This window comes from Myotis yumanensis, unplaced genomic scaffold (genome assembly GCF_028538775.1).
Source record: "Myotis yumanensis isolate MYYU_CA2020_CCGP unplaced genomic scaffold, mMyoYum1.0.hap1 SCAF_18, whole genome shotgun sequence".
NCBI classification, from domain to species: Eukaryota; Metazoa; Chordata; class Mammalia; order Chiroptera; family Vespertilionidae; genus Myotis; species Myotis yumanensis.
Genome location: NW_027223769.1, coordinates 2905034 through 2932191, shown reverse-complemented (window position 1 = coordinate 2932191; position 27158 = coordinate 2905034). Strand labels below are relative to the sequence as shown.

Sequence of the window (27158 nt, the reverse complement as noted above, 5' to 3'; positions counted from 1 at the left end):
TGTCAATATCAGAATTATTTTCTTGGCAATGTTTCAACAGTCTTGGAAAGTGAATCAAAGTTTCTCTTTCAAAATCTTGAGCAAAAAGAGATACTTTGTTTTCGAATGAAACAACTTCTAACATCGAAAAAACTGTGTTTCCTTTCCCCTGTCGTTTACGATTAAGCTGTTTTAGATGAGACATAACGACTACCATGAAATAAAATTTTTGGATCCACTGATGGTTTGTTAGTTCTGGATAGTGAACACCCTTCTCAAGGAGAAATGCTTTAATTTCTGTTAATAAGGAAGCGAAACATTTCAAAACGTTTCCTCTTGATAACCAACGTACCTTGTTATGCAGCAGAAGATCTGCGTACTCACTCTCCATTTCAACTAAAAATTCTTTAAATTGGTGATGATTAAGAGCTTTGGCTACAATGGAATTGATAATCTTAATCAAAATTCCATAACTTTGCAAATTTCTTCTGGAAATGTCTGTGCACAAAGCACTTCTTGATGAATGATGCAATGGTAAGTAAGTATCTCGTGATTAATTTTTTCTTTCAAAATAGCAACAAACCCATTTCTTACGCCGGTCATACTTTTCGACCTGTCTGTTGAAATTGAGACAATTTTATCAAGTGGAATATGATGTTTTTCAATGCACTCAGTTACAGCATTTGCTATATCCTCTCCGCGTGTTTGACCTTTGAGTGGCAATAATCCTAAAAGTTCTTCTTTAGGAACTGTAGATGAAATAAATCATACAAAAAGTGAAACTTGCGCTGTATCATTTATGTCACAAGACTCGTCAACTGCTTTTGATAAAGCTGAAACCAATTTAATATCTTTGACTTGCTGGTTGGTTATATTCAAAGAAATTTTGGCTGTTCTATCTTTCACAGTTTTAGCAGACAATGGTAACTCTTTAATTTTTTTTAGAATATCTGCTTTGTTCTTAAAATCCCGAAATAGCTCTTTGGATGCATTTATAAAACAACTTTTTATGTATTTGCCGTCTGTATATGGTTTTCCTCTCTTAGCAATCTCTTGACTAACCTCAAAACTTGCAATATTAATATTGTTGGAAGATTGCATCCAGTAATTAAATACAGAACTTGGTTTTTCTTGACTCTTCTGAAGTTCCTCAACTGCTTTCTTCCTTGCATCACCGACAGGATATTTAGTACTAAATAACACGTGTTTAGTTGTTGTTATGCCCAGATTTCAAGATTACCAAGAAACCACATCAGGGAGCCAGCCAATCCGATGCAAAAGCATAAGAATCTGTATTTCAAGCTAGCTTGAGCTCCCCATCCACCAGACTCACCGACACCACGGCAAACCGAGTGGCTGAGAGACAGAACCCCGCCTAGAGACGGTTTTTAAAGGGGGGGTTGGAGTAAGGGGAGGAGAAAGGACTGTGCTCTGCCGATTGGCCAGGCGCAAGTCGATGTCTTGTTCCTGGGTGTGGCTAGCAGAGTCTTAGACTTCTGGGAAGAACCTTCTTGCCAAGCACGTGGCCAAGGTAAGATGGAGGACGTAGCTCTTACCCTGGGGCAAGATGGAGGGTGTAGCCTTTACCCTGGGGCAAGGTGGAGGGCCTAGCCTTCGCCCTTTCAGTTGTAAAGTGTCTCTTCAAATTTGATTTCTTGTTATGCGCCAGTTTTTCCTGACAAATAAGAAAGGTAGGGAGGCTATTTAAGTTTTGAATAAATGCGAAAGTCTCGGTCCATTCAACTTTAAATTCACGGTTTTCATCTTCTGTGTTTCTTTGCTTCTTCTTGGTAGCCATGTCAAACAGGGCACCTAAAAAATGTTTCATTATATAGTAATAAAGCCACCAACACAAAATAATTACAATTCTTAAATTGATGAGAAAAATACCTGTAGGACTCGCAGCTGGTTGGAAAAATACAGGTAACTTTATGCTTCGAGTAGGTACTTTTGTCACCCGCGAGCAATTTGCGGACACGACTGGCACTAACCACTGCACCATGAGACTGCTGACTGACGGGCTCACTCAACTCGTGCATGAATAGCAAGCACCTCCCCCACACTGCGTATCCGTGGCCCCCCTGCGCCTCGTCTCCCGTCGCCTGACCGACCAACACCCCCCACTTCTTCTAACATCACTTCTTCAAAATAGACTCGCCCAGACTGAAAACCGGCTTCTGCACAATCCCACTGTACATGCACACCTGCACATGGTATTTTGTGGAAGAGCCACACTCAAGGGGCCAAAGAGCCCCATGTGGCTCGCGAGCCGTGGTTTGCCGACCACTGTCCTAGAGGAAGAATGGGAAACAGGATTTAGGAGGTTAATGGAGGGGGTGCTGGAAGCAATCAAGGCAGCACACAGCAAGGCAGCACATAGCAAGGGTCAGGTATGACTTGGGACGGAACCTACTGCAGCCTGACCATGGGGTTCTGGAAAACACACTGCAACCCAGAGTCATCTCACTTTGTGCCACTCCAGAGCCATGTGCCAGGCAGTCCCTGGCTGCTGGCTGCTCTCAGGAGTGGGTGTGGGGCAACCACCTGGGGAAAAGACATTGGCTCAGCTGAGGGAAATCTATGCTGCAGAAGTATCTGTGGGGATGAATGAGCAGCTTGGCGTATAGGAACTGCACAGGGAACCAAAAGCATTCACTATATTGTGTAAGTACTTTAAAGACAACTATCAGGTACTTTGGGGCAGGAGGGGGTGGGGAAATCAGCTACTTTGGAAATTAGAAGTGGCAGTGAGTGGTGATAAGGAAGGATAGGGTTCTGGGCAGAGGCGAGATGGGAGGTTGTGAGGCCACCAACGCATGATCAGGTTTAAAGGGAGTTAGTAAGAAAAAGGAATAACAGAGAAAAGAGAGAGAGAAAAGAGAGAAAAACATTGATGTGAGAGAGATACATTGACTGTTTGCTCCCACACACATCAGAGCCCAGAGGGAAGTGTCTTTGATGGAATGTATCAAGAGCTTAGGGGGAGAGCCCTCTGGGCTGTGTGTGTGTGTCTGTGATTGTGTGTGTGATTATGTTGGTGGCGAAATGGCACCAAGTTTTAGGTCAGTGGAGTCAGACCAAACCTTGGTACTTGAGTTCTGGCTAAGAAAGAATTCAGAGCCAAGACTCAAACTATAAGAGAACGTTTATTTAGAGAAAGTCACAGGTAGAAGTGATCCTGATCTGTAGAAGAAATGGGCTCAGAAAACAGGTTACAGAGGCAAAGAAGGGCCCGTGGGTGGAACTTAGGAGAAAGAGATGCAAGGGAAAAACATGCCTGGGGGGAGCGGGGGAGGAGGAAAGGCATGGGCATGCTCCCCATACAGAGAGCTGTGTTAGGTCCTCCCTTCTCAGGGTGTTTAAGGGAGGAGATTATAGGGGAGATCCCATGGGTGGATCTCAATAGAAAATTCATTAGCTTTTCAGGTGTGCCCTTTCATGGCCGTGGTGTCTACTGATTGGTCAGTGCCAGGGTCATTAGACAATGCACTGATCTTAATGCCTGCCATGGTTTTGCTGCTTTTCTGGGCCTAGAGCTGCAACACAACTGAGGCCTAGATATATTTCATGTAAATCAGAACCTCACTGTCCTGGGGGCTTATTGCTTAAGGGCTCTTCTCTGGCTCCTTGTTCGTTCCCCCTCTAGGGGGTCTACAGCATGACCAGCGGCATGCCAGGGGAGGACGGGTCAGGGAAGGGTCTGAACTGCATGACCAGCAATATGCTAGGGGAGGAAAGGTTACCCTGGGGGCAAGATCCTTGTTTCCCCAGTTTTTCTTGTTGTCAGGCACCCAGGGATTTCCTCCCAGGTGACCTTCCATACCTGACCTATTGTCCTTGCTCTGCTCATGTCTAAGTGCCTACCACAATTATATGTATGTATGTGTAATTGTGAGTGTCTATATGTCTGTGTATATGTGTGTCTGTGTACACATGTGTATGTATGTGATTATTCATATGTATGTGTAACTGTGTTTATGTCTGTATGTGTTGAATTACACGAAGGGACACAGGCACAAATTTCAGGGGCACAGGACCAAATTTCAGGGGCACAGGACCAAATTTCAGGGATACAGGCACAAATTTCAGGGGCACAGAACCAAATTTCAGGGACACAGGCACAAATTTCAGGGGCACAGGTTGAGGAGTAAGGCTCATTGGACAGCCCGACAGGGGACAAGGGACAGGGAATAAGGTGAAGAGGGAGATTCAATTGCAGCTGGGGCTAGAAATCCAGAGTGGTCAGGAATGGGGAAATGACATTAGGACTCTGTGGAGAGGGAAGTTCTGACCTGAGGGTGTTGGTCAATTCAAAACAGGAAGGGAGTTGTGCGGAAACAAGGTTATTGTGCAGAAGTGCGTTGCCCTTGGGGGAAGGGCAGCCAATACGGTTGGGGTGAGCACAAGAAAGGTCCCACACAGTTTACAGAGCCAGAGAAGGGTTTCCATGTCCAGCTGCCACAAGACTGAGAGGTGCGCAGCTGATCTCAAAGCCAGGTACAGGTTGGGTAGTTGTGGCATCTCCGGTTGTGTATAGGAAAGCTAATGTGAACCTCCAAGCTTCAAGATGTCCTTCAGCCCTGCTTTCAAGTTAACAAGATGCCAAGATCTGTAAGTGAAACTAACTGAGGCCCGTATGGAGGCTGAAAAGGAGCCTGGAAGAGGTAAGGGGGCAGGGTGAGGGAAGGAGGGTTGGAAGACCTTGGAGTGTTCTGAAGGCAGAAGAATGTAGAAAACATTCAGAAGGAGGGGTGTGGTGGAGGGGATAGAGGACCAGGGAGACATGGAGTGTGGGGAGCCCAGAAAAATCTAGAAAATGGAGAGGTGGAAAGGGGGTGGTGTGGAGGCCTAAGATGGGCAGAGCCTAGAGCAGCCGTGGGCAAACTATGGCCCTCGGGCCAGATCCGGCCCGTTTGAAATGAATAAAACTAAAAAAAAAAAAAAAAAAAAGAACATACCCTTTTATGTAATGATGTTTACTTTGAATTTATATTAGTTCACACAAACACTCCATCCATGCTTTTGTTCCGGGCCTCCGGTCAGTTTAAGAACCCATTGTGGCCCTCGAGTCAAAAAGTTTGCCCACCTCTGGGCTAGAGGAATATAGAAAAGAGGGGGAGAGGACAAGAAAAAAGGAGGGAAGAGGATGAAGAAAGGGCCACTACTCTGGAGAAGGGTGGTAACTCTCGAGCTGAGGAATTATCTTACCGGGGTTGGACTACTTGTCCACACTTTTATTTCTTAATACAAACAGAGGCCTCAACCATATCCCATGCTGTTTAAACTGTAGGACTAACAGGCTCCCTTAGATGGCATGGGGGCTTGTTCAGGTTCACACCCTTCCCCAACCAAGGTGTGTCTTTAAACGTCTGAGGGATCCTCTGCAGCACGGAGCTTCATCTTCCCTCTGTCTCTACCATAATTTGTCCCCGGCCCCCACTTTTTTGGTTAATTCTTACCTGAGGATATTTCTTCCATTACTTTTTCTGAGACAATGGAAAGGAAGGAGCGAGGGAGAGAGAGAGAGAGAGAGAGAGAGAGAGAGAGACAGACAGACAGATAGATAGATAGATAGATAGATAGATAGATAGGGAGAAACATTGATGTGAGAGAGACACATTGACTGGTTGCCTCCCTCACATACCTAACCAGGGGCGGGAGTAAACCCTTGACTGGGAATCAAACCCATGACCCTTCGGTGCAGAGGCCCTAACCACTGAGAAAGGCCAGCAAGGCCTTGAAGACTTCCTGCCCCAAAGGCCGCTGGCTGGGGCTGATTCACTGCGTTGATTTCCTTTGGCTGCCATTTTGTTGAATCTTCCCCTCAAATCCGGAAATGCCCTCGATCAGCCCCTGTTAGCTGTACTTACAGCGCCCTCTCCTGTTCTTCATGCTAAGGCAAGAGGTTTTCAAAGTCTCCTCAGTAATCCACTCCAGAATTTCAGCTCTAAAACCTCCCCTTCCCCTAAACCAGTGGTTCTCAACCTTCCTAATACAGCGACCCTTTAATACAGTTCCTCATGTTGTGGTGGCCCTCACCCATATAATTATTTTCGTTGCTACTTCATATAACTGTAATTTTGCTACTGTAAACAATATGTAATTATATATGTGTTTTCCGATGGTCTTAGGTGATACCTGTGAAAGGGTCATTCGCCCCCCAAAGGGGTCGCGACCCACAGGTTGAGAACTGCTGCCCTAAACCCCCCTGCCCCATGGAGATGTCCTCCTGGCTCCTCATAGTTTCCCTCTAGATGGGGACCCTTCCCCAGCTCAGAGCCCAGGCCAGAGACTCACCTCAAAATGAGAAGGAAGTCACCACAGAACCAGCCCGGAGACCACATTCTTGTTGGGGAATCCTTTATCCTCTCAGCCTTAAGGTGGAGTTAATATGAAGATGAAAACATAGTCCAGGATGAAAATTTCACACCAGTTGTTTTTGTAACTGCAGTTGAGGAATTGGTCCAGGCAGCCAAGATAGGAATCTGTTTGTCTTTCTAAGATGATTAGTGTAATGTATGGGAATTATATTTAGTAATGAAGCAGCAGTCTCCTCTGTTAATGTCCCACAAAAGCTCATAAAAAATGTCAGCTTAACTTTTAAGAATTCACAAGGATTGTGTAGACACAAGCAGGATTCATAAACAGAAATTAAGGCACAATTACTTTTTCTAGTTGGCGAAGTATTATCTTCTAAAGAAATATGTTTTCTAAAAATTTCACGATCTACAGGTTAAATGCAGCTGAAATTATCTTGCCAAGCACAAATCTCAGAATAATTCCAATTACACCTGGTGCCCATGAGTCTAAGATGCTCACGGCTTGCTCAATTCCTCTTGCTATTAATTCAGCTCTTACCAAAGTCCATATGTGCCTAGAGAGAGCAGCAGAAGTAGTAGTAGCCACAGTTTCTTCTATGTGCCTGGCGAGAGTAGTAGCCACAGCTTCTATGCACCTGGCGAGAGTAGTAGCCACAGCTTCTATGCGCCCGGAGAGAGTAGTAGCCACAGTTTCCTCTATGCGCCTGGAGAGAGCAGTAGCCACAGCTTCTATGCACCTGGCGAGAGTAGTAGCCACAGCTTCTATGCGCCTGGCGAGAGTAGTAGCCACAGTTTCCTTTATGCGCCTGGTGAGAGTAGTAGCCACAGCTTCTATGCACCTGGTGAGAGTAGTAGCCACAGTTCCCTCTATGGGTCCAAGGAGAGTAGTAGCCACAGCTTCTATGCACCTGGCGAGAGTAGTAGCCACAGTTTCCTCTATGAGACTAAGGAGGGCAATAGCCACAAATTCCAGCAGACGGCCCATGGCCTTGTCCTTGCGGATTCAATCCCAAATATGATTGCACTGTAGGACAGTCTATTGCTCCTCCCGCCTTAAGGAAGCCTTGGCCAATGAGAACCACTTGCGATCCACACTTCCGTGAAGAAGGTACTAGGTCATTTCCGTCAAGTGGGTCCAGGCGCCATGATAACTAACATTGCAAGTGCCGGAGGGAGTGAGAGGCAATGAGAACCCCCAGTGCAAACAATGCCGGGAGAGCATATAGCAGTTCAACTACAGGACCAGCGTTGCTTATATAGGAAGATTGACTATTTGGAAGTTGTTTTAATGGTGGGTTAAATAAGGGTGCCCCAAATGCCATCCTTCGTCCCCACAAGCGGAAGCCTGCTGAAGTTGCAGAGGCCGGGAAGGGCAGCACTGAAGCAGCACTAACCACTAACACTGTTGTAATTCCATGTACACGTTCACTTCACTTTGAAGAACAGGATCGCACAGCCTGACAGCCTGTTTGTTGTAACGATCCCTTAAAAAGCCATCGGCCATCACTCTCCGGTGCAGTAAGGATCCTGGCTGCTGTCAGCTGCCCCACAGCCTCACTGCAGGCTCACTCCCCAGTGTTCCCCTGGGTTTCCCCCTCTGGGCTGATATTTGTGTTCTCAAGTATGTGCTTTCTTTGTTTATTCACAAATTCGATGTGCCTATCTGAAACAGAGGGCAAAAGCAGGACTCAGAAGATGAGGAATAGCTTCTACCATATGGGCTGTCTTGCTTTTTGCTCATGATAGCTAGTGAACATTGGGTTGAATCCTAGAGGATCTGCCTCAGAGATGGGTAGTTGAAACGTGAGATGGGCAGCAGGTAAAGGCATGGAGGGATGAGCTTCTATGCTGAACTGTAAAGCCTGGGAGGGGTGTGGGGTGTTGGATAGATTTGGGATTAAGTGGATTAACTGGTGCCATGGAAGAGGGCTGTGGGGAGAGGGGCTTAAGGATGAAGATGTGGACCCTGAGTGGGGGGTGGACCTATCATTTGAGAGGGTAGCAACTGAAATTGCTTTTTAAAAATTTTATTTCAAGAAAAACGATTTTTATGAAACATATATTTGTATTGATTTCAGAGAGGAAGGGAAAGGGATAGAGAGATAGAAACATCAATGATGAGAATCAGTGATTGGCTGCCTCCTGCACACCTCCTATTGAGGGGGATCAAGCCCACAATCCAGGCATGTGCCCTTGGCCAGAATTGAACCTGGAACCCTGTAGTCCGCAGGCTGACACTCTATCCACTGAGCCAAACCGCTAGGGCAAGAAAAAGGATTTTAAGTATAATAATGTTACATGCAATAAACATTAGTATTTCAAGAAAAACAATTTTAAATATAATATTACATGCAATAAATATTAATATTTCAAGAAGAAAAATATTTTTTAAAAGATATATTTTTATTGATTTCAGAGAGGAAGGGAGAGGGAGAGAGAGATAGAAACATCAATGATGAGAGAGAATCACCACACGCCCACCCACCAGGGATCGAGCCTGCAACCTGGGCATGTGCCCTTGACCGGAATTGAACCCGGGACCTTTCAGTCCACAGGCCGATGCTCTATCTACCTAGCCAAACTGGCTAGGTCAAGAAAAAAAGATTTTAAATATAATAATATTGCCAAAACTGTACTAACATAGTATAATATCACAAAATTTGTAGGAAATATTAAAAATCTGCAAATAATAAGATTACTACTATTATATTCTAATTTATTTTTCTTCTGGGTCTATTCTGGGTCATCAGTTTATGTTGTTCATTATATTCCACAAATGAGTGAGATCATGTGATATTTATCTTTCTCTGACATGCTTATTTTACTTAGCATAATACTCTCCAGGTCCATCCATGCTGTTGCAAATGGTAAGAGGTCATCCTTCTTCTTCTTCTTCTTCTTTTTTTTTCCAGAAGTGTAGTATTCCATTGTGTAGATGTACCACAGTTTTCTAATTCACTCATCTGCTGATGGGCACTTAGGCTGTTTCCAAACCTTAGCTATTATAAATTATGCTGCTATGACCATAGGGGTGCATATATCCTTTCTGATCGGTGTTTCTGATTTCTTGGGATATATTCCTAGAAGTGGGATTACTAGGTCAAATGGGAGCTCCATCTTTAATTTTTTGAGGGAACTCCATACTGTCTTCCACAGTGGCTGCACCAGTTGGCATTCCCACCAGCAGTGCAAGAGGATTCCTTTTTCTCCGCATCATCGCCAGCACTTGTCATTTGTAGATTTGTTGATGATAGCCATTCTGACAGGTGTGAGATGGTACCTCATTGTTGTTTTGATTTGCATCTCTCAGATGATTAGTGACTTCGAGCATGTTTTTACATGTCTCTTGGCCATCTGTATGTCCTTTTTCGAGAAGTGTCTATTTAGGTCCTTTGCCCATTTTTTGATTGGATCATGCATCTTCCTTTTGTTAAGTTGTATGAGTTCCCTGTAAACTTTGGAGATTAAACCCTTATTGGAGATAGCATTGGCAAATATGTTCTCCCATGCAGTGGGCTTTCTTGTTGTTTTGTTGATGGTTTCTTTTGCTGTGCAGAAGCCTTTTTATTTTGATGTAGTCCCATTTGTTTATTTTCTCCTTAGTTTCCATTGCCTTAGGAGCTGTATCAGTAAAGATATTGCTATGACATATGTCTGATATTTTGCTGCCTATGAATTCTTTAATATTTTATGGTTTCCCGTCTTATGTTTAATTCCTTTATCCATTTTGAGTTTATTTTTGTGTATGGTGGTCTAGTTTCATTTTTTTGCATGTATCTGTCCAATTTTCCTAACACCATTTATTGAAGAGACTATCTTGGCTCCATTGTATGCTCTTGCCTCCTTTGTCAAATATTAATTGAACAAAATGGCTTGGGTCAACTTCTGTTCTCTGTTCTGTTCCATTGGTCTATGTCTGTTCTTGTGCCAGTACCAGGCAGTTTTGAGGACAGTGGCTTTGTAATACAGCTTGATATCTGGTATTGTGATCCCTCCAACATTGTTCTTCTTTCTCAAGATCGCTGCAGCTATTTGGGGTCTTTTTTTTTATTTCATATGAATTTTTGGAAAATTTGTTTTAGGTCTGTGAAATATTCCATTGGTATCTTAATGGGGATTGCATTGAATCTATAAACTGCTTTGGGTAGGATGGAGGTTTTAATGATGTTGATTCTACCAGTCCATGAACACGGAATATTCTTCCATTTGTTTATGTTTTCCTCTATCTCTTTTTTCAGCGTTCTGTAATTTTCTGAGTACAGGTCCTTTACCTCCTTGGTTAAATTTATTCCTAGGCACCTTAATTTTTTCTTGCAATGGTAAATGGGATTGTTTTTTTTAGTTTCTCTTTCTGTGAGTTCATTATTAGTGTATAAAAAAGCCATAGAGCCCTAGCTAGTTTGGCTTACTGGATAGAGCATCGATTTGGGGATGGAAGGGTCCCAGGTTCGATTCTGGTCAAGGGTATGTACTTTGGTTGTAGGCACATCCCCAGTGGGGAGTGTGAAGGAGGCAGCTGATCGATGCTTCTTTATCATCAATGTTTCTAACTCTCTATCCCTCTCCCTTCCTCTCTTTTTAAAAAAAAAAATCAATAAAATATATTTTTAAAAAGCCATAGATTTCTGTGTGTTAATTTTGTATCCGGCTACATTGCTGAGTTCATTTATTAAGTCTAGCAGTATTTTGATGGAGTCTTTGGGGTTTTCTATGTACTATATCATGTCATCTGTGAAAAATGACAATTTTACGTCTTCTTTTCCTTCCAGCTTATTGGCATATAGTTGTTCATAGTATTTTCTTTTTCTTTTCTTTTTTAAAAAACATATATTTTATTAATTTTTTACAGGGAGGAAGGGAGAGGGATAGAGAGTTAGAACTGGTCAGGGCAGTATTTTCTTACAATCCTTTGTATTTCTGTGGTGTTGGTGGTTACTCTCCATTTTTGTTTCCAATTTTATTTATTTGGGTCCTCTCACTTTGTTTCTTGATGAGTTTGGCTAACAGCTTATCAATTTTGTTTATCCTTTCAAAGAACCAGCTCTTGGTTTCGTTGATTTTTTGTATTATTATTATTATTATTTTAATTGTTTTATTGCTTAAAGTATTACAAAGAGTATTACATATGTCTCCTTTTTTTCCCACCCTTAACAATCCCCCGGCCTCCCCTACCTCCCAGTGTCTTATGTCCATTGGTTATGCTTATATGCATGCATAGAAGACCTTCGGTTGATCTCTTACCGCTCCCCCCGCCTCCTGCCCCTCAACCCTCCCCGGCTTTCCCGCTGTAGTTTGACAGTCTGTTCAAGGCAGCTCTGCCTCTGTATCTATTTTTGTTCATAAGTTTATAATCGTCTTTATTATCCATGAGTGAGTGAGATCATGTGGTGTTTTTCCTTCATTGACTGGCTTATTTCACTTAGCATAATGCTCTCCAGTTCCATCCATGATGTTGCAAATGGTAAGAATGCCTTCTTTTTTACAGCAGCATAGTATTCCATCATGTAGATGTACCACAGTTTTCTAATCCATTCATCTACTGATGGGCACTTAGGCTATTTCCAGATCTTAGCTATGGTGAATTGTGCTGCTATGAACATAGGGGTGCATATATCCTTTCTGATTGGTGTTTCTGGTTTCTTGGAATATATTCCTAGAAGTGAGATCACAGGGTCAAATGGGAGTTCCATTTGTAGTTTCTTGAGGAAACTCCATACTGTTCTCCACAGTGGCTGCACCAGTCTGCATTCCCAACAGCAGTACACGAGTGTTCCTTTTTCTCCACATCCTCTCTACCACTTGTCGTTTGTGGATTTGTTGATGATAGCCATTCTGACAGGTGTGAGATGGTACCTCATTGTTGTTTTGATTTGCATCTCTCAGATGATTAGTGACTTGGAGCAAGTTTTTATATGTCTCTTGGCTTTCTGAATGCCCTCTTTTGAAATGTGTCTATTTAGGTCCTTTGCCCATTTTTTGATTGGATTGTTTATCTTCCTTTTGTTAAGTTGTATGAGTTCCCTATAAATTTTGGGGATTAGGCCCTTATCAGATATGACGTTGGCAAATATGTTTTCCCACGCAGTGGGCTCTCTTATTGTTTTGTTGATGGTTTCTTTTGCTGTGCAGAAGCTTTTTATTTTGATGCAGTCCCATTTGTTTATTTTCTCTTTACTTCCCAATGCCCTAGGAGCTGTATTGGTGAAGAAATTGCTTCAGTATAAGTCTGAGATTTTATTGCCTTTGGATTCTTCTAGTATTTTTATGGTTTCCCGTCGTACATTTAAGTCCTTTATCCATTATGAGTTTGTTTTTGTGTATGGCATAAGTTGGTGGTCTAGTTTCATTTTCTTGCATGTATCCGTCCAATTTTCCCAACACCATTTATTGAAGAGACTATCTTGACTCCATTGTATTTTCTTGCCTCCTTTGTCAAATATTAATTAAACATATTGGTTCGGGCCGATTTCTGGGCTCTCTATTCTATTCCATTGATCTATATGTCTGTTCTTGTGCCAGTACCAGGCAGTTTTGAGAACAGTGGCTTTGTAATACAGCTTGATATCTGGTATTGAGATCCCACCTACTTTGTTCTTTCTCAGGATCGCTGCAGCTATTCGGGGTCTTTTTTTATTCCAGATGAATTTTTGGAGAGTTCATTCTAGGCCTGTGAAATATGCCATTGGTATTTTAATGGGAAGTGTATTGAATTTATAGATTGCTTTGGGTAGTATGGACATTTTAATGATGTTGATTCTACCAATCCAAGAATATGGTATGTTCTTCCATCTGTTTATGTCTTCCTCTATCTCTTTTTTTCAACATCCTGTAGTTTTCTGAGTAGAGGTCTTTTACTTCCTTAGTTAAGTTTATTCCTAGGTAGCTTAATTTTTTTGGTACGATGGTAAATGGGATTGTTTTTTTAGTCTCTCTTTCATAAGTTCACTATTGGTGTATAGAAATGCCATAGATTTCTTGGCTGACCAGCTATTTTGAATGATATCCTTGCTGGATATAGTAATCTTGGTCTCAGATCCTTGCTTTCCATTACCTTGAGTAATTTATGCCATTCCCTTCTGGCCTGTAGAGTTTGCGGTGAGAAATCAGGTGTCAGCATTTATGGGAACTCCTTTGTAGGTAAAAGTTTTCTTTTTTCTTGTTGCTTTTAAGGTTCTCTCTTTGTCTTTAATTTTTGGCATTTTAATTATGATGTGTCTGGGCTTGGGTCTGTTTGGGTTCTTCTTGTTTGAGGTTCTCTGTGCCTCCTGAACTTGTGTGACTTTTTCCTATACCAGATTAGGTAAGTTTTCTGCCATTATTTCTTCAAACACCTTCTCTATGCCTTTCTTCCTTTATGCCTCTTCTGGTACAAGTACTATTGTAATATTGTTATGTTTCATGCTGTCCCACTGCTCCCTTAAGCTGTCCTCCTGTTTTTTAATTGTTTTTTTTTTCTTTTTGGTTTTCTGATTGAGTGATATTTTCAACTCTGTCTTCTAATTCACTGATTTGATCCTATCCTCAGCTTTCCCTAATCTTCTGTGTATTCCTTCCAATGTGTTCTTTATTTGTGTTATGTTATTCTTTACCTCATACTTATTTTTTCATAGTTACTATATCTTTTTTCATGCTGTTGAGCATCTTTTCCATCATTACTCTGAACTCTGTTTCAGATAAATTTTTTTAAATCTCTGCTTCATTTATCTCTTCTTCTGGAGAATTTTCTAGTTCTTTCATTTAGGGGTGTTTCTTTGTCATTCTGGCTTTCTGCTTGGGTTTGTGACTATGTATTATACCTCTACACCTCTCAATCTCTAGTGCAGGACAGAGTTAAAAGCTATTTCTGACTAATTAGATCAGGCAGAGACTCAAAGTCTCCAGAGACAGCCTCTGTCTACAGACTGATAGGATTTTGACTTAATTGCCCCCCAGGCAATCATCCTCAGGTGTGGTGAGAGTTTTTTTTCAACAGGGTGGGGCAGTTGCTACTGCATGGAGGCTAAGGGCAAGGTGTTTTCCAATAGTGTGTGTCAACTTTGTTCCCCCCATGCAAAGTAGATGTCTATGTGGAAAGATGTCCTCTGCTGTGTAAGGAAATGACTCAGCCCTGGAAACTTGGGGTGTCTGCCTTCTGAGTTCTATCCCTCGAGTCCCCATTCCTGGCTTCTGCCCTCACAGCTCCAGTCCACTTCACCCTCCCTCTGTCAGAGCACAAGGTGAGTGGCTTCACGTGGAATTTTGTGAGTCGGCCCTTTAAGAGGGTGCCTGAATTTTCAGCTGTTACTCTCTGGCAGATAATGCCCCACTGCTTTTCACAGTCAGATGTTATGTGGGTACCCTCCTCAGTTTTGGTGCTCTCTGCTGGGGGGCCAGGCTTGGGATTAGAACCCAGAGTTCTCAGTGGCAATCCCCCACAGCTGAGATACCTCTCTAGGACTCAAGGTGCTGTCTGTGGGTGCCCAGCCAGCCCTTTTGCACCTCTGCCCCTCATGCCAGTCTCCATGCGGTCTCCAGTTTCGGTCCCCAGGTATCAGGGTTCTCTCCTGCAAGTTTTGTTGAGTATTCAGGAAGTTTTTCTATATTTTAGTTGTAATACCAGTTTGTTTTTGGAAGCATGTTCTGTGTTGCATCCAATTACTATGCCACCATTTTTAATCTCTCAAAATTGCTTTGATGAAGTCTAAAGTACTATTCTTCCAGACTGAGACGGATTTAGGGTTGCAATATAGAGAATGAAGGAAAGAATAAGGACTTGAAAAGTCACATCAGTTCCCTGACATTAGGGACAAGAGGGAGCCCCCAGTGTACAGGACACCAGGGGGCATGAGAAAGAAGCCAAGTGGGAGAGGGAGATGAGTATCTAGTGGGGTATCTATGAGGCTGGAGCACAATGAGGGATTGGAGGAATGAGGATACCATGAACACAGAAGACTTGAGCTGAGGGTGTTTGGTGACTTGAATCAGGAAGGGAGTTTGAGTGGGAGGTAGTCAGACTAGAAAAGAGATTAGGATAGCAGTTTGGGGGAATGTGGTGAATGGAGAGCAAGGAGCAAATATACAGCAAGCAGAGTGAGTGCCAAAGTTTTACAGTGTCTACCTGTGACCAGGTTGATGTGTGCAGCTTGCTTTAAAGTGTGGTCTGGAGTTAGAAATTTCAGCATCTCTTTGGGTGCTCTGTAGAAAAGCAAAATGTTGCCCTCTTTTCAAAGTCCTTCTTTATTCATGTGAGCTGAGGATTTGTATGTGAGTGAATAAAGCTGAATAGCAATTTGGACAGGTGGGGGAATTGTAGATATGTCAGGATTGAAGTAAAGAATCATTTGGAGATGGGCCTCCTTTTCCTTCTTTGTTGACTCATCAGAGTGAACAAAGACGTGTGTCAGGTCACAGTGCTGGTGTCAGGTCACAGTGCTGGAGTGGTAGGTTTCAACTGTCTAGGACACTTGTCCTTATCTAATACAAGTTGTAACACTTCTACTTGTTATGGATGCTGTTCTCCCCACCTGACCTTACTAGTATATTGGTGGATGTGATAGGACATGATGAGGAGTTCTGGATACCTGGACATGTTACATTCAGATACTCCATGTCTTCTGAAACCTAGAGGTAGGTCAGGAGTGTTGTTCTATTGCTGTAGAAAACATGGCCTTGCTCCAAACCCTAGGAGTCTGCATGTGATTTTCTTATGTCCCACCAGAGGCTTCAAAAATCATTTTTCATCCTTCTAACATGGATTAGATGGAGGTACAAGTACAGTATCTTGACCTTTACTCCGGAAAGTACGTCCAGCATGGCCCAGACTATTGGAGCCATATAAGCCTCATAGATGTAGCAGATTCCTGAATGGACACAAACGTGGATGTCCCTATGTTACTGGTGAGATGACAAGACCTTGATTCTTGTTTTCTTGAAGGAAAGATTTCAATCAATAGACATAGTGTAGCAAAGCAGGCAAGATTTTATTGGCCACAGCAAAAGCACACTTAGGACAGTGAAACAAGGAAGGGCATCGAAGAAGCAATAGGAGAGTCTAGGATGGGCTGCTTTAGCTCACTGGAAAGTCAGAGAAAAGAGGGCCTTTGAGACATGTTCAGGGGGTTAGCATGGGAGGAGCTGCTGCTGCCTATTGCTCCTTCCCCTGGGTTGCAAGTCTCCTGGTGTCCCTTGGAGTTTAGGAGATACATGCATGTGGGGGTAAGGAGAGGGGAAAGGCATGCATGGGCATGCTCCCTTGTGGGAGAGCCCACCCTGGGTCCTTTCTGTTGAGGGTACTTATCTCTCTCTTGCGGGTGAAAATCCTAGGGGAGATCTCAGGCAAGGGTCTCAATAGAATATTTATCAGCTTTCTAGGTCTTCTCATTCAGGATTATGGTCTCCACTGATTGGTTGGAGACAGGGCAGGGGGTCAATGCAGCTGGTCCTGGGGCAGCCATGGTGTCACTTGTGTGATTTTGCTGCTTTTCTGGTTTGTGGAGCTAAAATACAACTGAAAGGCCAGGAGGTCTAAATTGCAGGACTAGCAATAGAAAGGTCAGGGATCCAAACTGCATGACCAGTGATATGCTAAGGGAGGAGAGGTTACCCCGGGTTGAGGTTCTTGTTTTCCACCTTGCTAGGTACCTGGGGCTTTCTGTCCTGGTGAGATTCTGTACTTGGCCTATCATCCTTGCTGTACTCACGTCTGTCTCAGCGGTTCACAACCTTCGGGTCGCAAACAATGAAAATACATCCTGCATATCAGATATTTACATTACGATTCATCACAGTAGCAAAATTACAGTGATGAAGTAGCAATGAAAATAATTTTATGGTTGTGGGTCACCACAACATGAGGAACTGTATTAAAGCAAGGTTGAGAACCACTGACTGCCTATTACACCTACAGCTCATGCAGCTCTCACACTTTGCTTAAATTACTTATCACTAGAGCTGTATCTGAGAGTGGCATTATTCTTTTATTAAAAAAAAATCTTTATTGTTTAGAGTATTACAGATGTCTCTTACTTTTTCCCCCACTGCCCCATTCCACCCAATTCCTGCCCCACTTCAGGCCTTCACCACCCTATTGTCTATGTCCATAGGTAATACGTATCTATATCCTATCTAATAAAAGAAAAACATGGTAATTAGCCATACATCCGCTACCCTTCCCATTGGCTAATCAGGGCGATATGCAAATTAACTGCCAGCCAAGATGGCGGTTAACCGCCAACAAAGATGGCGGCTAATTTGCATACTGCAGGCAGGATGAGACAACGCTATTCTGCCTGCCCCGCCGCCATCCTGGCCTGTGACCCGACCCAGGGCTGGCGGCCTGACCCCAGCTATCTGCCACTGGCCAGGCCCTCAACCGGCTCTCCCTCTGGAGATCCGGCACTGGCTGGGACTGCTGCCATGCCCCCAACCAGCCCTCCCACCAGGGATGAGCAACCGGAGATCAGGAAAGGGCGGCCTCTAGCCACCCCCCCCCCGTGCGCCTGCCCGTGGGATCACTGTGGCGATCACGGAGCAGGAAAAGGGGGCCTGCAGCCAGCCCCTGTGTGTGCCTGCCCCCTGGGTCACTGCTGTGATCCCCGAGCAGGAAAGAGCGGCCTCTTGCCAGCCCCTCTGTGCGCCTGTCCCTGGGTGGCCAAGGTGATCCCACAGCAGGAAATGGCGCCCCACCCTGGCCACAGCTCAAGGGAGAGTACAACATGCAGTGGAGGCCAGGAGCCTGAGAGATCAACAGAGAGGGGTGCCTGCTCCAAACCTCCAAGGTATGGCTGGAGGCAGGCCCCCAGCAGACACACACACACACACACACACACACACACACAGCGCCTACTCTGAGCTTCCAATGTGGCTGGGAGCAGACCACCAGTGGACACACACACACACACACACACACGGGGACACCTGCATCGAGCCTCTGCTGCCAGACTGTGGCCATCAGTAGGACATCCACTGAGGGCTCCCGGACTGAGGGGCAGGCTTGGCTGAGGGAGCCCCATCCCCCAGTGCACAAATTTCGTGCACCAGGCCTCTAGTCCTATCTAATAAAAGAGAAACATGGTAATTAGCCATACGGCTGCTACCCTTCCCATTGGCTAATCACTGAGATACGCAAATTAACTGTCAGCCAAGATGGCGGCCGGCAGCCATGCACTGAAGCAAAGAGGGAGGCTTGCTTGCTCCAGTGACTGTGGACTCCAACGTTCCCCGCCTGACTTGCCGGCCTCTCAGCTGCAACTATAAGCAACTATGTTGCAAATATAGAAGCTAAACAAAACCCCAGAAACCTGAGTTAGTCAGCCAGGCTTCAGCCAGCCAGACCGCAACATTGTATCAAATACAGAAGGTAAACAAAGCAGCAGAGGCCTCAGAGCTAAAGCTGGCCCAGAATAAAAAAAAAAGAGAAAAAAAGGAGTGGTTGGGAGCTTCAGTCACCTGCCAGCCTGAAAACGGCCCTCAGCCCCTCAGCCAGACTGGCCAGGCACCCTAGTGGGGACCCCCACCCTGATCCAGGACACCCTTCAGGGTAAACCAGCCAGCCCCCACCCATGCACCAGGCCTCTATTCTATATAGTAAAAGGGTAATATGCCTCCTGGCACCAGGATCAGCATGACAGGGGGCAGCGCCCAAACCCCCTGATCGCCCTGCAGCTCTGTGTGTGACAGGGTGCAGCACCCCAACCCCCTGATCAGCCCTGCTCTGTGCCTGATAGGGGGGAGCTCCCCAATCCCCTGATTGCCCTGCGGCTCTGTGTGTGACAGGGTGCAGCGCCCCAACCCCCTGATCAGCCCTGCTCTGTGTGTGACAGGGTGCAGCGCCCCAACCCCCTGATTAGCTCTGGTCTGTGGGTGATAGAGGGCGGCGCCCCAACCCCCCCACGGGCCCTGCTCTGTGTGTGACAGGGGGTGGTGCCCCAACTCCCCAATCGACCCTGCTCTGAGCCAGACCAGGGGCTGTACCTAGGGATTGGGCCTGCCCTCTGCCACCCAGGAGCAGGCCTAAGCCAGCAGGTCGTTATCTCCCGAGGGGTCCCAGAGTGCTAGAGGGCACAGGATGGGCTGAGGGACACCCCTTCCCCCCCCACCCCCCAGAGTGCACAAATTTTTGTGCACCAGGCCTCTAGTCTATATATAAAGGGGTAATATGCAAATTAGGCCGGGACGGTGTAATGGATTGCCACAGTGAAGCCCTGAGCAGAGTTGGAAACAGAGACAGTGGGGCCGGCCCAAGCCACCATGGCTGAGCCCAGGCTGGAAGAGGAGAGGGAGAGCCTGCCCGCAGCCTCCCTGATCGCAGGCCCTGAGAGGAAAGGATGGGCTGATTGGAGGCCCTGAGAGAAAAGGGCGGGTCTGCCTGCAGCCTCCCTGGCCAATTGCAGGTCCTGAGAGGAAAGCGTGGGTCAGCCTGCAGCCTCCCTGGCCAATTGCAGGTCCTGAGAGGAAAGCGTGGGTCAGCCTGCAGCCTTGTGTCCTGACATAGGCCCTGACAGAAAAGGGTGGGTCGGCCTGCAGCCTTGTGTCCTGACATAGGCCCTGGCAGGAAAGGGTGGGTCAGCCTGCAGCCTTGTGTCTTGACATAGGCCCTGGCAGGAAAGGGTGGGTCAGCCTGCAGCCTTGTGTCCTAGCTTAGGCCCTGGCAGGAAAGGGTGGGTCAGCCTGCAGCCTTGTGTCCTGACATAGGCCCTGGCAGGAAAGGGTGGGTCGGCCTGCAGCCTTGTGTTCTGACATAGGCCCTGGCAGGAAAGGGTGGGTCGGCCTGCAGCCTTGTGTTCTGACATAGGCCCTGGCAGGAAAGGGTGGGTCGGCCTGCAGCCTTGTGTCCTAGCTTAGGCCCTGGCAGGAAAGGGTGGGTCGGCCTGCAGCCTTGTGTCCTAGCTTAGGCCCTGGCAGGAAAGGGTGGGTCGGCCTGCAGCCTTGTGTCCTAGCTTAGGCCCTGGCAGGAAAGCGTGGGTCGGCCTGCAGCCTTGTGTCCTGACATAGGCCCTGGCAGGAAAGGGTGGGTCAGCCTGCAGCCTTGTGTCCTGACATAGGCCCTGGCAGGAAAGGGTGGGTCGGCCTGCAGCCTTGTGTCCTAGCTTAGGCCCTGGCAGGAAAGGGTGGGTCAGCCTGCAGCCTTGTGTCCTAGCTTAGGCCCTGGCAGGAAAGGGTGGGTCGGCCTGAAGCCTTGTGTCCTGACATAGGCCCTGGCAGGAAAGGGTGGGTCAGCCTGCAGCCTTGTGTTCTGACATAGGCCCTGGCAGGAAAGGGTGGGTCGGCCTGCAGCCTTGTGTCCTGACATAGGCCCTGGCAGGAAAGGGTGGGTCAGCCTGCAGCCGTGTGTCTTGACATAGGCCCTGGCAGGAAAGGGTGGGTCAGCCTGCAGCCTTGTGTCTTGACATAGGCCCTGGCAGGAAAGGGTGGGTCGGCCTGCAGCCTTGTGTCCTAGCTTAGGCCCTGGCAGGAAAGGGTGGGTCAGCCTGCAGCCTTGTGTCCTGACATAGGCCCTGGCAGGAAAGGGTGGGTCGGCCTGCAGCCTTGTGTCCTGACATAGGCCCTGGCAGGAAAGAGTGGGTCAGCCTGCAGCCTTGTATCCTAGCTTAGGCCCTGGCAGGAAAGGGTGGGTCGGCCTGCAGCCTTGTGTCCTAGCTTAGGCCCTGGCAGGAAAGGGTGGGTCGGCCTGCAGCCTTGTGTCCTAGCTTAGGCCCTGGCAGGAAAGGGTGGGTGGGCCTGCAGCCTTGTGTCCTAGCTGAGGCCCTGGCAGGAAAGCGTGGGTGGGCCTGCAGCCTTGTGTTCTGACATAGGCCCTGGCAGGAAAGGGTGGGTCGGCCTGCAGCCTTGTGTCCTGACATAGGCCCTGGCAGGAAAGGGTGGGTCGGCCTGCAGCCTTGTGTTCTGACATAGGCCCTGGCAGGAAAGGGTGGGTCGGACTGCAGCCTTGTGTCCTGACATAGGCCCTGGCAGGAAAGGGTGGGTCGGCCTGCAGCCTTGTGTCCTGACATAGGCCCTGGCAGGAAAGGGTGGGTCAGCCTGCAGCCTTGTGTCCTGACATAGGCCCTGGCAGGAAAGGGTGGGTCAGCCTGCAGCCTTGTGTTCTAACATAGGCCCTGGCAGGAAAGGGTGGGTCGGCCTGCAGCCTTGTGTCCTGACATAGGCCCTGGCAGGAAAGGGTGGGTCGGCCTGCAGCCTTGTGTCCTGACATAGGCCCTGGCAGGAAAGGGTGGGTCAGCCTGCAGCCTTGTGTCCTAGCTTAGGCCCTGGCAGGAAAGGGTGGGTCGGCCTGCAGCCTTGTGTTCTGACATAGGCCCTGGCAGGAAAGGGTGGGTCGGCCTGCAGCCTTGTGTCCTAGCTTAGGCCCTGGCAGGAAAGGGTGGGTCGGCCTGCAGCCTTGTGTCCTAGCTTAGGCCCTGGCAGGAAAGGGTGGGTCAGCCTGCAGCCTTGTGTCCTGACATAGGCCCTGGCAGGAAAGGGTGGGTCGGCCTGCAGCCTTGTGTTCTGACATAGGCCCTGGCAGGAAAGGGTGGGTCGGCCTGCAGCCTTGTGTCCTGACATAGGCCCTGGCAGGAAAGGGTGGGTCAGCCTGCAGCCTTCTATCCTAGCTTAGGCCCTGGAAGGAAAGGGTGGGTCGGCCTGCAGCCTTGTGTCCTAGCTTAGGCCCTGGCAGGAAAGGGTGGGTCGGCCTGCAGCCTTGTGTCCTAGCTTAGGCCCTGGCAGGAAAGGGTGGGTCGGCCTGCAGCCTTGTGTCCTAGCTTAGGCCCTGGCAGGAAAGCGTGGGTGGGCCTGCAGCCTTGTGTTCTGACATAGGCCCTGGCAGGAAAGGGTGGGTCGGCCTGCAGCCTTGTGTCCTGACATAGGCCCTGGCAGGAAAGGGTGGGTCGGCCTGCAGCCTTGTGTTCTGACATAGGCCCTGGCAGGAAAGGGTGGGTCGGCCTGCAGCCTTGTGTCCTGACATAGGCCCTGGCAGGAAAGGGTGGGTCGGCCTGCAGCCTTGTGTCCTGACATAGGCCCTGGCAGTAAAGGGTGGGTCAGCCTGCAGCCTTGTGTCCTAGCTTAGGCCCTGGCAGGAAAGGGTGGGTCAGCCTGCAGCCTTGTGTCCTAGCTTAGGCCCTGGCAGGAAAGGGTGGGTCGGCCTGCAGCCTTGTGTTCTGACATAGGCCCTGTCAGGAAAGGGTGGGTCGGCCTGCAGCCTTGTGTCCTACCTTAGGCCCTGGCAGGAAAGCGTGGGTCGGCCTGCAGCCTTGTGTCCTGACATAGCCCTGGCAGGAAAGGGTGGGTCGGCCTGCAGCCTTGTGTTCTGACATAGGCCCTGGCAGGAAAGGGTGGGTCGGCCTGCAGCCTTGTGTCCTGACATAGGCCCTGGCAGGAAAGGGTGGGTCGGCCTGCAGCCTTGTGTCCTGACATAGGCCCTGGCAGGAAAGGGTGGGTCAGCTTGCAGCCTTGTGTCCTAGCTTAGGCCCTGGCAGGAAAGGGTGGGTCGGCCTGCAGCCTTGTGTTCTGACATAGGCCCTGGCAGGAAAGGGTGGGTCGGACTGCAGCCTTGTGTCCTAGCTTAGGCCCTGGCAGGAAAGGGTGGGTCGGCCTGCAGCCTTGTGTCCTGACATAGGCCCTGGCAGGAAAGCGTGGGTCGGCCTGCAGCCTTGTGTCCTGACATAGGCCCTGGCAGGAAAGGGTGGGTCAGCCTGCAGCCTTGTGTTCTGACATAGGCCCTGGCAGGAAAGGGTGGGTCGGCCTGCAGCCTTGTGTCCTAGCTTAGGCCCTGGCAGGAAAGGGTGGGTCAGCCTGCAGCCTTGTATCCTAGCTTAGGCCCTGGCAGGAAAGGGTGGGTCGGCCTACAGCCTTGTGTCCTGACATAGGCCCTGGCAGGAAAGGGTGGGTCAGCCTGCAGCCTTGTATCCTAGCTTAGGCCCTGGCAGGAAAGGGTGGGTCGGCCTGCAGCCTTGTGTCCTAGCTTAGGCCCTGGCAGGAAAGGGTGGGTCGGCCTGCAGCCTTGTGTCCTAGCTTAGGCCCTGGCAGGAAAGCGTGGGTCGGCCTGCAGCCTTGTGTCCTGACATAGGCCCTGGCAGGAAAGGGTGGGTCGGCCTGCAGCCTTGTGTCCTAGCTTAGGCCCTGGCAGGAAAGGGTGGGTCGGCCTGCAGCCTTGTGTCCTGACATAGGCCCTGGCAGGAAAGGGTGGGTCAGCCTGCAGCCTTGTGTCCTAGCTTAGGCCCTGGCAGGAAAGGGTGGGTCGGCCTGCAGCCTTGTGTCCTAGCTTAGGCCCTGGCAGGAAAGGGTGGGTCGGCCTGCAGCCTTGTGTCCTAGCTTAGGCCTTGGCAGGAAAGCGTGGGTCGGCCTGCAGCCTTGTGTTCTGACATAGGCCCTGGCAGGAAAGGGTGGGTAGGCCTGCAGCCTTGTGTACTAGCTTAGGCCCTGGCAGGAAAGCGTGGGTCGGCCTGCAGCCTTGTGTCCTGACATAGCCCTGGCAGGAAAGGGTGGGTCGGCCTGCAGCCTTGTGTTCTGACATAGGCCCTGGCAGGAAAGGGTGGGTCGGCCTGCAGCCTTGTGTCCTGACATAGGCCCTGGCAGGAAAGGGTGGGTCGGCCTGCAGCCTTGTGTCCTGACATAGGCCCTGGCAGGAAAGGGTGGGTCAGCCTGCAGCCTTGTGTCCTAGCTTAGGCCCTGGCAGGAAAGGGTGGGTCGGCCTGCAGCCTTGTGTTCTGACATAGGCCCTGGCAGGAAAGGGTGGGTCGGCCTGCAGCCTTGTGTCCTAGCTTAGGCCCTGGCAGGAAAGGGTGGGTCGGCCTGCAGCCTTGTGTCCTGACATAGGCCCTGGCAGGAAAGGGTGGGTCAGCCTGCAGCCTTGTGTCCTGACATAGGCCCTGGCAGGAAAGGGTGGGTCAGCCTGCAGCCTTGTGTTCTGACATAGGCCCTGGCAGGAAAGGGTGGGTCGGCCTGCAGCCTTGTGTCCTATCTTAGGCCCTGGCAGGAAAGGGTGGGTCGGCCTGCAGCCTTGTATCCTAGCTTAGGCCCTGGCAGGAAAGGGTGGGTCGGCCTGCAGCCTTGTGTCCTGACATAGGCCCTGGCAGGAAAGGGTGGGTCAGCCTGCAGCCTTGTATCCTAGCTTAGGCCCTGGCAGGAAAGGGTGGGTCGGCCTGCAGCCTTGTGTCCTAGCTTAGGCCCTGGCAGGAAAGCGTGGGTCGGCCTGCAGCCTTGTGTCCTGACATAGGCCCTGGCAGGAAAGGGTGGGTCGGCCTGCAGCCTTGTGTCCTGACATAGGCCCTGGCAGGAAAGGGTGGGTCAGCCTGCAGCCTTGTGTCCTAGCTTAGGCCCTGGCAGGAAAGGGTGGGTCGGCCTGCAGCCTTGTGTCCTGACATAGGCCCTGGCAGGAAAGGGTGGGTCAGCCTGCAGCCTTGTATCCTAGCTTAAGCCCTGGCAGGAAAGGGTGGGTCGGCCTGCAGCCTTGTGTCCTAGCTTAGGCCCTGGCAGGAAAGGGTGGGTCGGCCTGCAGCCTTGTGTCCTAGCTTAGGCCCTGGCAGGAAAGGGTGGGTCAGCCTGCAGCCTTGTGTTCTGACATAGGCCCTGGCAGGAAAGGGTGGGTCGGCCTGCAGCCTTGTGTCCTAGCTTAGGCCCTGGCAGGAAAGCGTGGGTCGGCCTGCAGCCTTGTGTCCTGACATAGGCCCTGGCAGGAAAGGGTGGGTCGGCCTGCAGCCTTGTGTTCTGACATAGGCCCTGGCAGGAAAGGGTGGGTCGGCCTGCAGCCTTGTGTCCTGACATAGGCCCTGGCAGGAAAGGGTGGGTCAGCCTGCAGCCTTGTGTCCTAACTTAGGCCCTGGCAGGAAAGGGTGGGTCGGCCTGCAGCCTTGTGTTCTGACATAGGTCCTGGCAGGAAAGGGTGGGTCGGCCTGCAGCCTTGTGTCCTAGCTTAGGCCCTGGCAGGAAAGGGTGGGTCCGCCTGCAGCCTTGTGTCCTAGCTTAGGCCCTGGCAGGAAAGCGTGGGTCGGCCTGCAGCCTTGTGTCCTGACATAGGCCCTGGCAGGAAAGGGTGGGACAGCCTGCAGCCTTGTGTCCTGACATAGGCCCTGGCAGGAAAGGGTGGGTCAGCCTGCAGCCTTGTGTCCTGACATAGGCCCTGGCAGGAAAGGGTGGGTCAGCCTGCAGCCTTGTGTCCTGACATAGGCCCTGGCAGGAAAGGGTGGGACAGCCTGCAGCCTTGTGTCCTGACATAGGCCCTGGCAGGAAAGGGTGGGTCGGCCTGCAGCCTTGTGTCCTAGCTTAGGCCCTGGCAGGAAAGGGTGGGTCAGCCTGCAGCCTTGTATCCTAGCTTAGGCCCTGGCAGGAAAGGGTGGGTCGGCCTGCAGCCTTGTGTCCTGACATAGGCCCTGGCAGGAAAGGGTGGGTTAGCCTGCAGCCTTGTATCCTAGCTTAGGCCCTGGCAGGAAAGGGTGGGTCGGCCTGCAGCCTTGTGTCCTAGCTTAGGCCCTGGCAGGAAAGCGTGGGTGGGCCTGCAGCCTTGTGTCCTGACATAGGCCCTGGCAGGAAAGGGTGGGTCGGCCTGCAGCCTTGTGTCCTAGCTTAGGCCCTGGCAGGAAAGGGTGGGTCGGCCTGCAGCCTTGTGTCCTGACATAGGCCCTGGCAGGAAAGGGTGGGTCAGCCTGCAGCCTTGTGTCCTGACATAGGCCCTGGCAGGAAAGGGTGGGTCAGCCTGCAGCCTTGTGTCCTGACATAGGCCCTGGCAGGAAAGGGTGGGACAGCCTGCAGCCTTGTGTCCTGACATAGGCCCTGGCAGGAAAGGGTGGGTCGGCCTGCAGCCTTGTGTCCTAGCTTAGGCCCTGGCAGGAAAGGGTGGGTCAGCCTGCAGCCTTGTATCCTAGCTTAGGCCCTGGCAGGAAAGGGTGGGTCGGCCTGCAGCCTTGTGTCCTGACATAGGCCCTGGCAGGAAAGGGTGGGTTAGCCTGCAGCCTTGTATCCTAGCTTAGGCCCTGGCAGGAAAGGGTGGGTCGGCCTGCAGCCTTGTGTCCTAGCTTAGGCCCTGGCAGGAAAGCGTGGGTGGGCCTGCAGCCTTGTGTCCTGACATAGGCCCTGGCAGGAAAGGGTGGGTCGGCCTGCAGCCTTGTGTCCTAGCTTAGGCCCTGGCAGGAAAGGGTGGGTCGGCCTGCAGCCTTGTGTCCTGACATAGGCCCTGGCAGGAAAGGGTGGGTCAGCCTGCAGCCTTGTGTCCTAGCTTAGGCCCTGGCAGGAAAGGGTGGGTCGGCCTGCAGCCTTGTGTCCTAGCTTAGGCCCTGGCAGGAAAGGGTGGGTCGGCCTGCAGCCTTGTGTCCTGACATAGGCCCTGGCAGGAAAGGGTGGGTCAGCCTGCAGCCTTGTGTCCTAGCTTAGGCCCTGGCAGGAAAGGGTGGGTCGGCCTGCAGCCTTGTGTCCTAGCTTAGGCCCTGGCAGGAAAGGGTGGGTCGGCCTGCAGCCTTGTGTCCTAGCTTAGGCCCTGGCAGGAAAGCGTGGGTCGGCCTGCAGCCTTGTGTCCTGACATAGGCCCTGGCAGGAAAGGGTGGGTCGGCCTGCAGCCTTGTGTCCTGACATAGCCCTGGCAGGAAAGGGTGGGTCGGCCTGCAGCCTTGTGTTCTGACATAGGCCCTGGCAGTAAAGGGTGGGTCGGCCTGCAGCCTTGTGTCCTGACATAGGCCCTGGCAGGAAAGGGTGGGTCGGCCTGCAGCCTTGTGTCCTGACATAAGCCCTGGCAGGAAAGGGTGGGTCAGCCTGCAGCCTTGTGTCCTAGCTTAGGCCCTGGCAGGAAAGGGTGGGTCGGCCTGCAGCCTTGTGTTCTGACATAGGCCCTGGCAGGAAAGGGTGGGTCGGCCTGCAGCCTTGTGTCCTAGCTTAGGCCCTGGCAGGAAAGGGTGGGTCGGCCTGCAGCCTTGTGTC

General features: G+C 49.7%; 1 long non-coding RNA gene across 1 annotated transcript in view; it reads left to right on the top strand.

Annotated features, from left to right (window-relative positions):
- Positions 1-4326: 4326 nt before the first annotated feature.
- LOC138996765 (uncharacterized) overlaps positions 4327-27158 on the top strand; it is a 39963-nt gene continuing 17131 nt past the window's right edge. The window contains exon 1 of the long non-coding RNA XR_011468859.1: positions 4327-4643. This is a non-coding gene — a long non-coding RNA (uncharacterized lncRNA). The remainder of the gene's footprint in view (positions 4644-27158) is intronic.